General features: G+C 37.2%; 1 protein-coding gene across 4 annotated transcripts in view; it reads left to right on the forward strand.

Moving 5' to 3' along the window:
• LOC132113762 (probable phospholipid-transporting ATPase IA) overlaps positions 1 to 19,636 on the forward strand; it is a 127,334-nt gene that overhangs the window by 4,281 nt on the left and 103,417 nt on the right. The gene's annotated exons all lie outside the window — the stretch shown is intronic.

Consider the following 19,636-nt stretch of genomic DNA (forward strand, 5'->3'; position numbering starts at 1 on the left):
ATTATGCATTTAAGACTCAATGAATATTTAGTTATCATTTGAAAAACCTTTACTCACAGAGATTAGGCTAAGCCTACATGTTTTTGTGGAGGAAAATTATTGAATCCACTTTAGATGTCTTCAGCGCGCTCCTGCACTCACTAATGGTGCGTCATTATTCACTCATTATTCTCATTATAAACATGATCAAAACTTTTCTTTGCTTTAGTTGATGGTGCAACCAAAATGTAATCGCCAGAGGCAAGCCTCCGTTACACCTACTCAGCATTCATTTTCGCATCTTTCTTGAGTTGAGTTCTGCTTTTTTGTATTGTAACTGAATCACTGAATTGTTCACTCAACCGATTCGTTATAAACACCGACTCGTTCACAAACAACTCTTATTGTCATGTGCATTATGTCATGTTTTTAAATGTGCTAAATCTGACTCCAGTAATAGTGTTTAAATGCATCGTAAGAGTTTCCCTACAAATGACAATAAAACACACACACACACAGATATATATATAATTCCCTCTATTTTATCAAATATTAAACAATAATGAGCTTTTCTTGGATAGTATATGTCCCTTATGCCATCTTATTTTTTTATTTTCAAAACAATAACACAATGATTATTGATGAATAGAATATGTCTTAATTATTAAGAACAGGTACTTTTTGTAACTTTCTTTACCAATAGGGTGGTAAATATTTTTTTTTTTGCTGAAAAATATTTATAAGCTGTTAGTACTTCTCACCTCACAAAATAAGACAAAAGTGTTCCAAACATTTAATTTTGCAGTCAAATTTATTATTTAAAATTACTTTCATAACAGGTTGGAAAGGAGCATAACGGGGTGGAACGGAGTATAACAGGGTGGAACATGAACAGGTTCTAACGGTGGACAAGCTTTCCGTCATTGTCCTTCATGGTTACCCATCGGTTATGTGTGGAACTGCAGCTATATTATAAAAAACAAATAATAATAAATAAATAATAATAATTATAAAAGTAATTCTACACAGTATCTTATTTGTGTGTGTGTGTGTGTGTGTGTGTGTGTATATATATATATATATATATATATATATATATATATATATATATATATATATATATATACACACATAAATAAGATACTGTAAGATACTGTGCACACACACACACACACACATATATATATATATATATATATATATATATAATACACATACACACATAAATAAGATACTGTGCAGAACCCTTAAGCTCCCTGGTCATTGATAGAGAACTTGAGTTGGAGGTAAAAAACAAAAACCACCCACAGGAGGGGGAAATATTTAGGGGCAGCTGTGGCCTAATTGTTAGAGAACTGGACTGGTTACTAGAAGGTCGCCGGTTCGAGTCTCGGTGCTGGCAGGAGTTGTTGGTGGGAGGGAGTGAATGAACAGCCCTCTCTTCCACCCACAATACTCATGACTGAAGTGCCCTTGAGCAAGGCACTGAACCCCCAGTTGCTCCCGGGGGTGCTGGATATATAGCTGCCCACTGCTCTGGGTGTGTGTGTGTGTGTGTGCACTTGGATGGGTTAAATGCAGAGCACCAATTAGCATACTTTGCATACTTGGCAAATGTCACTACTTTCACTTTCACTTTTAATATATAGAAATTTGCTATATACACTAAATACTATTTATTCCCTGTGGCGGAAAATTTTGAGCTAAATAAGCCATAGCTCATTGAGTGATCAACATTTAGCTTGCTAATCTAATACAGATTAACAGAACTTTTATAACTATGTCAGATTTGTTTTTAAATTTTTTTGATAGGACAAACATTGTTAATAATATAGCCTAACAGGGTGGAACTTTAAGGGCGGGACAAGCAGGATAAGATTTAAAAAAAAAAAAAAAGAGCTGGAGCTTAACTCTGTTTGTACAGTTGAATTCCAGTGGGAAAAATAAATGATGTCACTTCTTGTAAATGGCCTCAATGAAATTGCAGTAATTTTTTGGAAGGCGAGAAAGTATGTACAAACAGGGTGGAAGATGACTTCAGGGACACGGTAATTGAAGAAAATTGTAAAAAAAAAAAACTATATTTGCACATGATTTATATGTATCATTAGAGGCAGTTTTTTTTTTTTATCATTTCATGGTTTATATTTCTTTTTGAAGTTGAATAGCGATACTTTGCACTGAGGACATAACAAAATTGAATGCATATATTAATAAAAAGGTGTGTAAAATGCAAAATAGTATATATAATGTCTTATCTCTGTTTAAGTGATAAAGAAGACCTAAATATAAAATTTAAGCCATGTCTTTTAAATATGTGACTCATTTTAGAGAAAATGAGTAAATAAATCAGAGACATAAGTCACTGTATAACAGGAATGACCCACGTAACAAATGTCTCGATCAGTAAAGCTCAGAGTCTGTTCAGATACAAAACAGACTTGTTCATTGAGGGGGCGTGTCTATTCAGTAGGGCCAGCCAATGAAATGTACCTTCATAGCTTGAGCTCGAATGCTATTGGTTCGTGTTTTAACCAGTCTTTCAAGACAGGTCAGTGGTCTCGCACTTTGAAAGGGAAAGACTGAAGTGAACGGAATATGAATCGGCATCAGCAAATTGCTTCCTCCGATGTGCTTCACCTGCAGTATTTGGGTATGGCAGAGACTTTCTCATATGTATTTGATCAATTTGTTTTTATTTATTTAAATTTTTTTGTGCGTTTATAGATGTGTAAGGGCATCTGGTCTGAGTCTGATGGATATTGATCAGACTTGCTCTATGTCTCTCATGTTTGTCTGTCTGCATCCTGGACGTTTCCAGTGACCTTCCTTGTTAAGAATCAGACTGCTTGTATGTGTTTGAGTTTGATTTGTAGTCAAAAAGCTGACCAGAAATAGTGTTTACCATTTGAAATATAAACATATTTGAACAATTTTACTTCCTCCTGCTATTGACTTGTTGATAATGGGAGGAAATTAGGTTGGGAAAGAGTCTGCAGCCTGTGATGCTGGGTTTGTGATAGTCTAGTGTGTTCACTACAGTTTGAAGGAGATGAAATACAGTTCACTTTAATAATTTAAGAGGTTCTAGCTAGGACTGATTGGACTCTTTTCACAAGTGCTTGTGCAAATACAGTCTGTCAGTAAACCAGTCCATCTCTCATCTTGCTGTTTTTCAGTTGAAAATGTGTCTGGCTGTTTTTAACCTTGGTTTGGGAGCCCTCCGTGCCTCCTGCCGCCACATTTACTGTGTTTGAAAAGTATCCTGTTCGTCAGTGCAAGCACTTCCCAGCATTGAGCGATCAATAATCCTACATGTCCAATCAGGCCCATGACCTACACTGTACCAATCTAAATGAAAGCAAGAGACCAGTTTTGAAATGAATTATTTATTGCTGCTTGTGCTCGCGCCAGTTCTATTTTCTTCACAGACCTTGCTGTGCGGCACAATATGTTGTCTTTTTGTAATCACTGCAGTGCATCAGGCTGGAACGTGATGGGGCAGGGCGGGACCTTGGCTAAATGTCGGCCTGATCCACTCATACCATGTCTTAACATCTCCCAGCTTCACCCTACCACCTACTCCATCTTCAACTCCTCAGCCCCCATGGTTCTCTTTTCATTGGGTACGTCAGAGCACTTGACAGATCAGGCTGGGGAGGATGCCAAAGCAGCCTTATTTGCATGGCAGTTGGTAAGCGGAGGTGGCACGATTCTCAGATTGAAGGCAAAGATCACAGAGTGAAGCCTGCACCGACTGAGGGGGCAGACCTACTGAAGACCTCAGGAATTCTTTTATTTTTATTTTTTACATTTATTTATTTGGTTGAACCTTTCCAGATAACTTTTTATGGACCAATCCACCCAGTATTTTTTTTTTACTTTTTTCTTCTAGTTAGACAAGGCAGGTTTTTTAAAGGTGAAGTATGTATTAGCTAATTTCTTTGTCTCTATTAACACCAAATGCTTTTGGCAAAATTCTAACCGCTTTCATAGGACAATTTCCAGAATAATGCCCTAATCTTCAACCGATCAAACAAACAGGTAGCACTGCCTGTAACTCAGGCTATTAGTTCAGCTAATTTTCATGCTGTTTTAACTAGGGATTACGATGTATATTAAAGTCTTTGGCTGATACTGATGGACTGATCATTATTTTAATTTTATCACCGGTAAATTGCCGATTTTAAAACTTAAATTAAAAAATAAATAATTGAAACTGCTACACTTGGATTTAGGCACCACAAGAGTAACGTGTTCAGTGTGAAACAAAGATATTGTGTTCACGCTCTCAACAGATATGTTTTTGATTGGCTACAATGACACCGAGTGCTTACACAGATACACACAGGAGTGTTTAAAAGCCGCGTCTATCAGTATAATATATCTGCTCATAGAAGGATGCGCTTTTTTTTCTGTTTTATTCACGTAGTAATGCTTAGCAGTGTTAAATCTACTGTCTAGTGTACAGAGAGTATCATGTCTAACCTCCTGAATGTATCTCTCTCTGTATCTCAGTTGAACTATTAGTTAATATAACCTGTTTAGATTATTAAAGCATCTGGGATTGTTCAGATGATGATTGATCTCACTTTATATGATGGATCAGCAGTCAAGCATATCACTCTTCTAAAACAGTGAAGTACATTTTATGATCCAGCAGCCTTTTAAGCAAAAGTAACCAGTACATCGTTTTACTGTTAAGCATCTTTCCTTCAAAAGTAATAAATGCTTTTTTTCTTTTCTAATATGAATGATCAGTTGTTTTCATGAACATTTTAAAGATTTTAAAATTTTATAGTGATGCAAACATATGGAAGATGTGGAAACACAGCCTCTTTAGCCTCTTTGCCCATCATTTGTGTAGATATTGGCTGTAGAGTTGGTGTCAGACAGTTTCATCTTCCGTGCCCTTCAGAGTGTGTTTCACGATGATGCTGGTTTGCTATTTTTACCCTGACACTTTTGAAGATGGATGTGTCAGATCTGTCAGTACCTCTAGTGATCCCTCATTCAAGAGGCCTGAAATAGCCACAGCGTATTGACAATTTACACTCAGAGCAATGAAAGCTGTCTGTCACTCTATTTGAAATGGGCACATACTGTGATCACCGACTTTTAGGGTTTGTTGTCTCAAATGTGATTGCTTAATGGGTTTGCAAGTCATTGTGGAAGACGGAGTGTTAAGTTTTCGTTAGCCACAGTTGCTATGTGATGAACCGATGAACGTTTGCATTTAATATCACCTAATTTTCCGACGATTCTCAAACAATTTGTTCGAAGCTGTTCAAAGATTCAGTCCCTCTAAACCCCTCCTTTTCATGAGCCTGCTCTGGTCTGATTGGTCAGATGGCCCAGTCTGTTGTGATTGGTCTATGGCGTACAGCGGTGCCGGAAACAATGCGCCTGTTTCAGTAGTTCTGTATTTTGACTGCTTTATAGAAAATATAAACATCTGTTATTTATCTTACAGGTTGTGATTCAGTGAAGCAGCTGGTTCAAATAAACAAGATACTGATCCATCTTTCAACAGCAAGTGTTTTGTGAATCCTGTGTTGAACTCCCAGAGATTAGAGAAGTATTCATTAGTAGTATTACATGTTTGTGGGCTGGGTCAAGTTGTTCGCGGCTGGCCAATGTAGAACATAGGCGTGCATTATGCAAATGTGTTACCCCGTGACGTGTATTCGTCACAGAAGTGGGATTCAAATTACTAACGACTCGACTAGGCTGTACAGAGTCAATTCTTTATTTTGGGAGACAATATCTTTATTGTGCATTTTCAGCTTTACAACTATTCAAGTGGTTTACATTCATGTACAGCTACATTACACACTGCATGAAAGGCAATATTGGAAATGGCATTATAGGGGCACTTTAACCATTACCACCTACCGTGCTTTCTCTCCCGTGCTTGAACAAGACAAGTTTTGTTAGGCTAGTCTGTCTAAATTACACTGACATAGTTTAATTAGTAGAAACATTAAGTACTTAAACTGACAGTTCACCCAAAATCTGAAATTCTGTCATAATTTACCTGGTCTGATGTTGTTCCAAACCTCTATCAGTTCAGTTAAATTTGTCCTTTCCCTGTCTTCTGCTGAACACATATCGTGAAAAGTGTGTGCAACTATTTATTTGCTGAGAAATACAGTAAAAACAAATGTTTACTATTTTAAATTATTTTAAAATTTAATTTATTCCTGTGATGGCAAGGAATAAATGATTATTATTTGGTTTATTGTCATTTAAACCATTTGGTTTTGAAAATGAATTTTAAGTAATTAATATATACTTAAATTTTAGGTGTTCAAATTATAATAATAGTAGTAATAATGGCTAAGAGCAGAACAGTTATTTGAGATTTGGTGTGAACAGAATCCAGTCTTTTGTTGTTGTTGTTTTCAATGAATGGATCATACACATGGTGCATGAAATCAGCCTAGTGTCTTTCCCTCTCTGTTTACTGTCTTTACTGATCACCCTGTTAATCCTTCATTTTTCTGCCCCTCCTCCCTTCCCTCAGACAGTCCTAGTTAGTTTCAGCTCAGCCTCAAGGGAGCGAGTGGGGAGTGAGGTGGGAGAGGGATTCTGGGTCTTAATAATTATTCCTTTGCCTTGCTCTTGCTGGTTTAGGATGGGTGTGGAAGCCGAATCTTCATTTCTGCTTCGACTCTAGTTAGTTAGATGCTCATAATAAGCGGTTTCTATCTAATGTAGTTATTATCTCTGTTCATGGAAGAGTTAAATCCTCTCAAGACAAGGATGTGGCTTCATGAATTCATATTATATATATATGCATTTATAAATATTAATTCACCCTAGATAAATGATGCAGATGGTGAGAGATGCCTTATTTTATTCAGTCATATGGATTTATTAATGCTATTAATGATTGAAGCATACACACACTTGTACCCACCCATACCATACATATGACTTTTTAACCTGTTTATCCTAGGCATGTGACCGTATCAAATTTTCATGTTGCGATTAATTGTTTATGTTTTTATCATGGTATATGGTATTATCACGATAGTGAAATTTAGTTGCAAAAAAAGTTTTGTCATAAAGTATAACAGGTTTAATAACTTTTTTCTTATAACAAAAAATACTGAACATTTAAATACTAAAATGAATAAAGTAAATAATTTAACATAGATTAAATTGCAAAACAATTATATAGACCAATGGTTAACACCTTACAATATAGTGTTGTCAAAAGACCCGGTACTTCGGTACCAAGTCGGTACTAGAAAAATGAAAATGTCACGGTAGCAGGTTTCTTTAAGTACCGGTGGTACCGAATACCCGGTCAACTCGGTTCTTGATGCATACAGCGCTATGATTTCCGCGAAGTGGAAAACGCGGATAGCATCTCAAAATCAGTGCAAAACCAAATCAGTCATGACAATGAAACTTACATTTTAATATGGACAGTCACGAAATTTGTCAAAATTAGCATAAATTTATAAAATCTCCATATGGACCAGTATCTGTAAATGTTAAGGCGCAAAAGTTGGTTGAAATATGAATCCTGCATGTTCTGCGCCTCTCTGTGTGAATGAATGAATGGCAGAGAACTGCGCGTGACGCTTGCAGTAATTTCAGCATCTGCCATCTCAATGAGGACATAAATATATAAACAACATCACCAGAACTGTTCTGAGTCACTTCACAAGCATTTTACCGTTTCATTTGAGTAAAACCAGTGTCAATTTAAAGATATCCACGTCAACCCGTCAAAATAAATGTTCATTTTTACATAAAGGCGTTACAAATGCGTTAAAAAATTTTTTATTAGCTTTACACTTCTCTCCGAAAACAGTCAAACTCCTAGAGGTGTGCTGTGGGTGAAGCTAAAGAGTCACGAGCATGCAAAGCTTTTGCATAGCGATCGTGTGCAAGCTGTGATATTGACATAAATAAAACCAGAACAAAAACTTTATTGACTTAAATTTTATTTTATTCGTTTATAAAACATTCATCACCGAAAACCCAGGAACTAACAAGCACACTTGCACAACTCTGTTTCTGGGACAGAGAAACAATGCATCCGCTGTTCCCTTAATGCTGGGTTCTTTGGAAAGCTGAACAAAGTCATCTTTCAAAAACACATTGTTGATTTTGGGATTTAAAAAAATGTTTTGAAAAATCCTTCTTGAGCAGCGCTGCTGAGTGCTGATGACTTCTGTAACCAGAGAGAAGCACGTTTGTGGGCGTGCTCTTGCTCTTGCTCTTGCTCTGGTTGAGCTGTTTGTGCTATTCCTGGAGAAGGAGTTCCACCCTTTATGATGTCATACAGGGCCATACTGAAATAAAACTAAAATAAAAACATTCTATTGAAACTTTGGCCATGTTTAGCATGATAATCCAACTCTTTAACAGTTTAAATGAGTCAGAAAGCATGGTTTGGCATTAGACCTCCCCTTTAAATTGGTGACTTTCACATTGTTACAAAAAATATGTAATTGTTAAAATGCTTTTCCTTTGAGCTTTCTATTCTTTAAAGAATTATTACAGTATCCACAAAAATATTTAGCAACACCTGTTAAGAAAATGTGTAAAAATTTTCTTTGAGCACCAAATGTAACCCTGGACCACAAAACCAATCTTAAGTAGCTGGGGTATATTTGTAGCTATAGCAAAAAATACATTGTTTGGGTCAAAATTATAGATTTTTCTTTTATGCCAAAAATCATTAGGATATTAAAGGGTTAGTTCACCCAATAATCAAAATTATGTCATTAATAACTCACCCTCATGTCGTTCCAAACCCGTGAGACCTCCGTTCATCTTCGGTTTGCGAACGAATCACTCGATGTAACCGGATCTTCTTGAACCAGTTCTCCAAATCGAACTGAATCGTTTGAAACGCTTCGCGTCTCCAATACGCATTAATTAACCCAAATGACTTAAGCTGTTAACTTTTTTTTTTTATTTGGCTGACACTCCCTCTGAGTTAATACAAACCAATATCCCGGAGTAATTCATTTACTCAAACAGTACACTGACTGAACTGCTGTGAAGAGAGAACTGAAGATGAACACTGAGCCGAGCCAGAAATGAATGAAAGATTGACTCGTTCTCCACAGTGGGCAAGTAATTGAATCGGTGTGCGACCAAACACTGTGTAATCACCTGCTTAGCCTGTGTAATGCCATCATTCTTGGTATGCACCAAATCTGTGGACTTCTGGATGGAGGGACCCGAGCTAAAATTTTTTATTTTTTTTTGAGCGCCCATTCCCACCCGCAGTAAAGGCAAAACCAACCACTCGAGATTTTGCGTTCCAATCCCAATGCAGCCCTCTAATTTAGAGCACATTTTAAAGAGAAACAGTGAAGTTAAAATCTGTTATCTCGAACTTGGTCGTCATAGTGCACTTGTCCAGTATGACGCCTCATAGAAGACACTTTTTAATGCCTGTTTGATAGTTTATTATGCGTTTAATAAGATGACTTGCTTCTTCATTGATTGAACTGTACACAATTCAATGTAATCATAGGAATTATAGTTCTTTACCAGGGGGAAAAACCCCTTCAGTGCAGGTGTTCCGGGTGCATTTGTGATCTAGTAGTCCAATTTCAGAGGCTCAGAGCCTGTTACAAAAGCCCCAGAGACTCAAAGCAGTGATTTCAGCCCATCACCCTTGATGCCTACATGCTGCCTTACACTGAACCACTGACGTCAAGCCATGGATTTGGTGTTTTCCTCTCTTTCTCTCTCGTGTTGGTTTGTTTATGTGCAGGATAAGACATGGCCTTGTGTCATTCATTTCAACAGATGCCTCCTTGCTCCCGTGCCTGCCAGGATAAGTCTTTTTTTTTTTTTTTTTTTTTTTTTTTGCATTTAGAGATTAGAACCCCAAACAGGTCAAGTATGGTAATGGCGTTCTCTGTTGTTCCTGTTATTATACCACTGCATCCTTACAAAATCTGGTATTTAAAAATTTTTTTTTGGATATTAGTCGAATTTAAAATAAAAATCCACATTCGAATTAGGGCTGGGTATCGATTCAGATGTTCCAGATCGATTCGATTTTGATTCTCGATTCGATTTCGATTCTCGATTCGGTTTTCTATTAGAGCTGTACGCCCTAGTAGACACACACACACACACACACACACACACACAGACAGACAGACAGACAGACAGACAGACACTCAGAAGATAGGCCTGAAGCAGTATGAAAGATACATTGTGAAAATTTTTTAGAAGTGTCTTTGTCAAAACAGCAGTTGAGCTTGATGGTGGTCTGCAAGAGAAACCTTTGCTCTCTAAAGGCTCTGTATTTGAGTTAATATTGTGTGGACTAATTGAAAATCAGTTTCCATTTTGAGTGTATTATACTGAAAGTTTTAGCCTGTTTTATTGATCAGGATGGTACAGTGTAATTAAGGAGAGGGAATGTGATCAAAACATTTCATAAGACTTTTTTTCACTACTGTACACTCTCTGAAATGCATAATAGTTCTGAAACTATTAATGAACTAATATAAAACTAATATAACATTCAGTCAGTTTATAAGTTTTTTTCTGACTTGGAACACAAAAGTGGGTTTCTGGATGTTCTGTGAATGGGGATGGTGCTATCAAGCCTTTAAAAAGCACACAAATAAAAGTAGTCCATTAGACTTAAAAAAAATATTTTCTATATCTAAATACAGGACTTAATAAGATTTTTAAAATCAATTAGCTTTTCGCCGAGCCCCGCCCCCCTTAGTTACTGTTGCTACTTCCGACAAACTAATGGTCAAACATGACCATCGCGACAAATTGCCATGACGGGAAGAGGTATACCCGTGCGTGTCAGTGACCTTTTTTGGAGTAATACCTCCGCGATATCCTCCAGATCGAGGCAAAAGGGGTTACAGTATGCCGTGGAGGGAAAAAAAGTGAAATCTGAGAAACACCATGACCTGTACCTCAAATGCAACCAGCACAGCCTTGTGTACCAGTCATGCTCTTGCACTGCCGGGAAAGTTCTCTTTCATATGTTATAGTCTATTATTGTCTATTGCGAGTAGCTATTTTTGATCATTATCTTGGTGAGTAAAGGTTTTAAAAATTATAACTAAATACTAATTGAGTCTTAAATGCATAATGTAGACATATAGGCTAGCCTATATAGGCTAATGTTGGCATTATTCATTTATTAAATTTCAGCTGCTATGGCGAAGCAAATAAGGAAGAGTCTTTATCTTAATTAATTTCGTTATTGCCAAATACCGATCTTAATTTAGAATTGATTTTAATTAAAATTAAGAAAGACTCGTTTTTATTGGTGTGTTGGCCTATTTATAGGCTAAATGAGTCTATACCTAGGGCTATTTAGAGTTCTGAGATGTTACGAGGACTTATTTTATTTCTTTGTTCAAACTTCCAAGTGGCCTATTACGTTAGTCATGTATAGATTATGTTAAAACATGTATAAATGACTCATTCTTGACAAAAGGCAAAAGAGCTGTGTGCGTGCGTACATTTGAATAATGTCAGGCTGTAAACGGGTTCGGGCTTTTAAAAAGCATCAAAATGTACTTGTCTGGCTCGGGCCGAAATCTGTCGGGCTCGGGTCCTGTCGGGCCTAACTTTTAAGGTCCGATTACAGCTCTATAATCTAGTGTCCGACTTACAAACGCCGTGGGCGCACCGTGTCAGGCTGTAAACGGGTTCGGGCTTTTAAAAAGCATCAAAATGTACTTGTCTGGCTCGGGCCGAAATCTGTCGGGCTCGGGTCCTGTCGGGCCTAACTTTTAAGGTCCGATTACAGCTCTATAATCTAGTGTCCGACTTACAAACGCCGTGGGCGCACCGCTTCACCATCTTGCTTGGAGTCAAAGTTTGTCGGAACTGCCTCACATAGTAACGGTTGCTATGATGTGTGATTGGACAATGGCCGTTTTGGGGGAGGGGCCAGCGAAAGGCTAATTATGACAGAATGTCAAAATAAGGCATTGCTGTCAAGAAGTGTCACTTTTTTGAAAAAATCATTTTCGATTTTTAAAACAAGTGTTCATTGAATCTAGGGATGCACCGAAATGAAAATTCTTGGCCGAAACCGAAAACCGAAAAAGAGAAAACCAAGGCTGAAAACCGAAACCGAAACACCGAAAGAAATTATGCCAATTATTAGTACCATTGCATTTATTGCTATGACCGTGTACTAACATTACTAAAATTAAGACATTGCAATTGCATAAATTAATATTAAAGTTTCAAAGATAATTACAATTACATAAATTATAAAAAAAACAACATAAAAATACATAATTACAAATTATGCAAATATTTATTAAGCACATTGCAACAATGCACAGTATTAAAATAAAATTCAAACTAAAAATGTATCCCACTCATGTGTATATTAAATAATAATGTACAGGCCAACTGGCCTGCAGAAAGGTTTTAAAATTAACTGTTCTCTCATAAAAACAAAGTGCATTTAGGTGAAGTGCATTTGAAATTGTTCTCTGTAGGACTAGAAAGTGCATTACTTCTCCAGTAGGCAAGACTGTTATCACTTCTGGGGATGGGGACTTCAGACAGATAACCATCTAGCTGTTGAGCAGTTGAGCTTGTCATCTGCCTGACATTTGAGAAATATTTGAGAGAGTGTATTTAAATAGGCTCAGGGCATAAATAAACATTTTTATCAAATTAAAGCAGAAATCTAGCAGAAAAATTGCTACAATCTGATATTATGTATGTGTGTGTGTGTGTATATATATATATATATATATATATATATATATATATATATATATATATATATATATATATATAATGTCACATATATATAATGTCACATATATAGTAGCCTAAGAACAAAATAGCCAACGTATTATTATTATTTGAGGCACTTTCTTGCAGAATTCCACTGAACACATCAGACAACGAGGGTGCATGCCCCTAATCTGGAGCAGACATGAGTCTTTTTTTGTGTGCTCTGATCTCAGTCTCCTGTGCTTGGAGCTTCTCCGTCTCCACGCGGGTTCTCCGCATCCAGCACGGCCTGGATCATTTCTCGTGTACGCTGCCTTATTTCCGCATCGAAGTAATGGTCTTTATAACGCGGATCAAGCACATTCGCGATGAAGTGCAGAGGATCCTAAAAGATCTCAGTGAGACGTGTGCTAACAGACTCTACTTTTCTTTGTTTTCACTTCGTGGTCCGTCTTAATCTCTTTGTTAGGAGACGCTTTAGTGCTGCGAATAAATGAATAAGAAGAGAGAGAATGTTCTCACTGGTGTGAAGTGAATGTCGCGGGGAGCTCGTGGTCTGCGCTATGCAGGTGCACGTGCAGGTCGCGGTTTCTGTTTGCGTCATCACAACATTTCGGCCGTGTTGTTTTGGTGATAAAAGTCTATCGACCGAAAACCGAAAATGCCATTTTCGGCCGAAAACTTTTGGTGGCCGAATTTTCGGTCAATTTACTGCCAATTTTCCATCACAAAAGCCGGTCGCTCTCAGCTTGCAATGGTCCTTTTCATAACTCAGAATTCTCCTGTAACTAGATGCGTGAATGAGGCGAATTCGCTACTACTGCGCCGTGAGACCTCCAGACGCGCGTAAACGCGTCTTTACATTGACTTAACATTGAAATCATTCGCGGCAGACGCTCTATTCGCGTTTGGTGTGAATGCAGCATAAGAGGACGCTTTCGACGTCACTGGGTCTTATAGGCGCGTAAAATTGCTGGTATTTTCTGTCTAGCTTTCGCAACGCATACTGCATTTTCGGAGTTCTTTATTTTCTTTTTCTGCTTGTTTGTGAGTTTTGTTACATCTATATTTTTTAATTGTTTAATTATTTTAAAATTAATAGTGTACGCCTACATATTTGGTTAAAATCGATTCCCTATTTTTTTTAATTGTTTAATTATTTTAAAATTAATAGTGTACATATTTGGTTAAAATCAATTCCCTATTATAATTTTCGAATTTTTTTTTTTTTTTGGTTGGTCCGATCGATTGTGCAATCGATTTTCGAACTAAAAGTGACAGCCCTACTCTCAATATTATATCTCCCTTTTGGAGGGAAATGTCTCTGTGTGCCAAAGGAAGAATGACACACATTTTGTCTCCCTTTTGCTGTCTTTCTATTCCACTGCATTTGGCCAGTCTCTTACACTCACAAACAGTCTTTCAGGCCATATCAGAGAGTGCCAAGTGCAGAACAGGGCCTCTATGCCCCTCTTCCTCCAGCGGGCACCCCTCTGGATTGTGTGACCCCAGTGCCATTGTTCTGGCTGCCTGTCTGTTGGCTGACACAAGCAATAATCTTGAAATCTGGCCTCCCTCCAACCTCATTACAGCTCCTGCCACCATTGATCCTGCCCCTAGAGGCATTCCCTATGGTGACATTTCCCTCTCGCGTTCTCTTTTAACACACTCTCTGTTCCTCTCTCACTGTGCTTCCCCATCAACTTCCTTTTTCACATGCTATTACTGTTTTTTTTTTCATCTCTCTCTCTTTCCTGTTGTTTCTCCTTCCTTTTTCTTTCAGAGAGAGGTGACTCAGTTGGCACACCTGTTCTCTTTCCCTCTTCCCTTTGGTTATGTTTATGGTGGCCATAGGCTGTGACCTTCAAAGCAGACTAGTGAGTAGGCTGATGTAGGGCTGGATGATATTATGAATACTAGGGGTGCGTCAATCCGATATTCAGGATCGGTATCGCTCCGATACTGCCATTTCAGTCAGGTATCACCAGACGACACTGATCCAAATCTGATATTCTACGTAGGGCTGGGACAACGCGTCGAGGTCATCGATGACGTCGACGCAAAAAATACGTCGACGCAAAATATGCGCATCGATTCGTCGACCTGTTTTTATTTCTCTAAAAAACGTTTGCAAAACGTTTACCTTATATGCGCTTAATATACGCGATGGCCGGATCAACATTCTGTCCAACGTTATATAACCAATCCAGGGGTTTTTCTGCATTGATTTTTTTTTTGGCGGCTGTCAAAGCCTTATTTGATCGGTGAGTGACAGTGACAGGGCGCGTACGAGAGAGAGCCCCGGCTGCGCGTGCACTCACAGTCTTCAAACAACACGAGCGCTTCTTGCTCTCTCCCTCCCTTGTGCATATTAATCAAAATCATTAAACACGATAGAAAAAGGGCGAAACACCAAAGTTTCACGCGCGCTCGCGCACTCACAGTCTTCAAACTACACGAGCGCTCTCTCTCTCTCTCTCTCTCTCTCTCTCTCTCTCCCCCTCCCTTGTGCATATTAACCAAAATCATTAGACACAATAGAAAAAGGGCGGAACGCCAAAGTTTCACGTGGAGCATTCTGAGATTTTTTTTCTCCATGACAGGCTGCTGGCTCCCACTGTTAATTTTTTTTTTTTTTTGTAAAAGCACTCTCTGTATTAGCTTAAAGCCCTCAAGTTTACATTTACATACTGTATTCTTTCAATTACTCTAAACAAGTATTTTTGGGGTGACCTTTTTTATTGAATACTAGACATCAAGTTGTTGTTATTTTCATCTGAAAGAACTTATTTTTTCAGTAAGCTAGGCCCTATGTGTTCAGTAAGCTTGTTTCAGTAAGCTATGTGTTTTCAAGGTTTCAAGGTTTTATTGAATGCTATCTCTATACAAGTGCAAAGTAATGCATTCTTAGTCAGTCTTTTATTTTGTAATTTTAAGAGCAATAAACATATATTGCAATGTTAAGGAATTTATGTTTTTTTTTCATTCAGATATGTAAATCAACATGTATAAATTGTTAGTAGTCAATTAATGGGGAGATAATCGAAATCAAATCGGTCTGAAAAATTAATCGTTAGATTAATCGATGCATCGAAAAAATAATCGCTAGATTAATCGTTTAAAAAATAATCGTTTATCCCAGCCCTAATTCTACGTATACTATTCTGTGATATTTTTTTAGATATTTTTAAAAAAAATGTGTACACAAGGCAGTGCTGTGCTAATAAATGCTACATTATCAGATTCAGGAGTTATTTCTGAAATGAAAAACCATCAAAGCTTTTCTGAAGAGAGTCAGTTGCCCTCAGAGGTACATTCAAAACACCCATGCTGCGTTTTGACTTTGGAACGTGCAGCTCACATTTATTAAATGAAATTATAGCCTTAATCATCACATTAAGCCATATTTCAATTCTTGTCTTTCCATCCCCAAATGTAAGACCTCTCGAAATTATAATGAACTTTTCTTGTACTAGGCTATTTAAGCAGAATTTTTCCTGGCTCAAAATGAGGTGGAGGTGGTACCATCCTGGTCATGTACACCATGGTCAGCTCCTTGGATGCTCTCATTTCCTGAGTTGTACTCCCCTTACTCTAAGGCTAATACAAAACAATATTAAATACAAAATACTGTATCTCTGTCAATCACTCTGATATTGAGTGAATTGCTGAGTGCTGTGGGTCACTGTTTTCAATCAGTTATGTGAATGACTGTGCGCATGCGCAAATGATCTCTATTACTTCTTATGAACCTGTTTTCATTATAATTACTATTAGTGTTATAAACGGTGCAGAACCTTGTATTTTATATTGCCCAATGCCCATTTTACAGGGCGGTGATGTATTTTTGTAGCATGACTGGAAGACACAATACGTAGATTTTAGCAGTATTAATGGAAAAGAAAAAGACAAAAAAATAAGAAGGGAGAGGTCAAATAGTTCTTTCACGAAACAATTTGTTTCTTATTTTTGAAGAAAAGCACCAGCGATTTTCCCTTGATTGCACTGCATGTATTAGATGATTATTATGCAGGCAACTGAAAAAAATATATTTGTGATAGACAAACACTTTTTCAAATTTAAAAAATACATGAAATCACAATTATATCCAGTAGACAGCAGCAGAAGATTATTGGCTTATTAGTCATTCATTTATACTTTTTCTCTATATTCCGAAATTATAAAATCACTATTATAAAATATAAAATCAAGAAAGCAGATTTTCTCAGAATTGTACAATCTTATATGAAGGAAAATATGAAGTAAACATTTCTTCAATTTCGTACTAAATCACACAAAATCACTGAAGTTGGCCAAGTTCTATATGCTAGAAACATAATATTAAATTTCATAAGAGTGGAATATATACATTTTATGTGTAATTTTGTGTGCATCTTAACTCAAGCTTAGTGTTTTACTGTCAGATCTGTAAACAATAAAACAAAAGAAAAATAAACAAGAAATTTAAATGAAATATTAGTAACTGCACTTATTAATGCAAAACAATAGTAATTTTATGATTAAATGTTCTTTATTATGAATACCCCCAGACACCACCCCCAGCGCTACCAAATCTGCTCCTGGCACCACCATCTGTAGAACTTGGTGGCACTGGTGCCACTGCTCTCAAATGTTAGTCTGGAGCCCTGCAGTAACCAACACAAAATAGTAGCTGCTCCGGTGTGGCCTGAGCCCAACTAAACCATGCTCTGGCCCACCTCTTCCAAGTGAGCCAGGGACAGCCAAACAAACTGCAACCGGGCACAGTACAGAGCAGTCACACTAGTCAAATCAACCTGGCTTTGGGAGTCAAACGCCCTCAGGCACGGTTCAGATCACCAATGTGAGTACACCCATGTGAGTCTGAACGTCACTGTCTCTAGAGAAAAAGGGATATGAAATGGAAGGAGCATAATGAAAGCCACTCACTGCATTAAGTGCAAGATTACAGATTCAACAAAAAGATTTTGATTCTGCTCCGTTGTGATTACTGTGCATTAATAATAAAACACACATACAGAAAATTGCCAATTTTTCCCCCTGACGTGCCAGTTTTATTGTTTTGTTTTGTATTAAGCAAGCAGCTATACAGCCAGATGAGCTAATGCCAAAAACATGCTTTCCTATAATGTCCTCTTATATCAGAAATGCCTTAAAAGGGTTCAGAAATACCAGTTATTTGGACCAAAGTGCCAAAAGCAATTTAAGTAATGTTAAATCTATTTTAAAATGATCACTGTTTTCAACTTTGTTCTAGACTTAATGAACTTGTGTGAACGAATATTTAATCATTTTAATTTATGCAGTACAACAGTAGACTTATCTGCTACTGAAATTTTACAGATAATTACAGAGTAGTAAATGTAGTTTACCAGTCTAGCTTTCCTAACACTGGTTAAATGTGTAGAAATGTTTGCATTGACTTCTTACACCATTGAATTCACAATATCCTCTTTTTCCATTTTTGATCAACAGGAAGGATTTGTGGTTTATGAGAAAATAACTGCTGCATTGAGGTGCTTGGGCTCATTTAGGTTGATTTTTAGTGGTGTATCTATGACATCATTGCCCTTTACTTAATTTTCCGTTTTGCATCTCAGTAGGGGTGTGAAGTAACATAGTAACTGCATCAGTCAGTGTCTCCTCACTCTGAGCCTGTGACCCTCCTTTCTCTCAGCTCCTACTGCAGTCATTAATTAAACAAGTTCTTGTCCTTAATGTGGAGAGTATTGGATCAGATGGGAAGCCCTCTTAATCTACAGACTTACTTTGTTGTTGGTTTTACGGGCAAATATATTAAAAAAAGTCCTCTGTAAATTTGCCCTGATCCTCTATTTTATAAAATCATGTTCATAATTGTCTTTGACAAGAAACATTGTTGTCAGTCAATTTAAAGTTAGTACAATGAACCTTGAATAGCATAGCATGCAAACATTCTGAGAATTCCTGCAGGAAATAGTATACTGGGCACAATATGCACATTTTTCTGTCTGCATGGAATAGCCAGATGACACCCTGGAACCCACAATGCAATGAGGTTGCCATGACCTTACAGTTCCAGTGTGTGTCTGAACTGGCACATAATCATAGTTAGGGCTGTAGGTATCGAATATTTTAGTAATCGAGTATTCTGCCAAAAATTCCATCGATTAATCGAGTAATCAGATAAAATGTGTTTTTGCTTAATTAAAGTGCAATATTAATTATGCAAGAGAAAATAAGACTCCTGGGTCTCTTAAAATGAACAACTAAGTTTCCTTTTTTAGAAAAATAATATTTTTTTTATTTTTTAAATGCATAGAATGCACATTAAACATTTAACACATAAAACATTAATTTAATTTATCTTTTAATTATTGAAAATTAACTTAACTTTTAGGTAAACAAAGGGGATTTACTAATAAAAATAAAACATGGAAGAAATGTTGTGTGATTAAACCTTAAAAAAAATAATGTTTGATATTTTTTTTTTGTAGTAGGCTATGTACATTCTGCTGAACAACAGTCTTTAACCGGACTTTTATTTTGACGGGTTGGCGTACCTTTACAGTTCTGTGTATGTGATGTGACCATAGACTGTATAAAAACATGGACGTAGTGTCCGTGACGTCACCCGTAGACTCCTGAAGAGAGTTTTTGAAGCCTAAAGTGTGCAGAGCGGGCCGTCGCCATCTTGGCAGCGCGTCACCGCGCGACTCTCCCGGACAATCAAACATGGGCAAAAAGGCGGGAGCTAGTTGCTGTAGCCACACCCACCTAGCACGACGGCAGTGTCAGCAGCGGCAATCCACCTGTCACTCAAGTGGCTACGCCCTTAATTATGCAGAACTTTAAATCTTAATATAATTTAAACGGATGAGTTATAAAAAAAATTCACCCCCCTCACAGTTGTCATGAAGGGCAAAATTAGCTATTTAGACCAAAATCATTT

Source organism: Carassius carassius, chromosome 33, assembly GCF_963082965.1.
Source record: "Carassius carassius chromosome 33, fCarCar2.1, whole genome shotgun sequence".
NCBI classification, from domain to species: domain Eukaryota; kingdom Metazoa; phylum Chordata; class Actinopteri; order Cypriniformes; family Cyprinidae; genus Carassius; species Carassius carassius.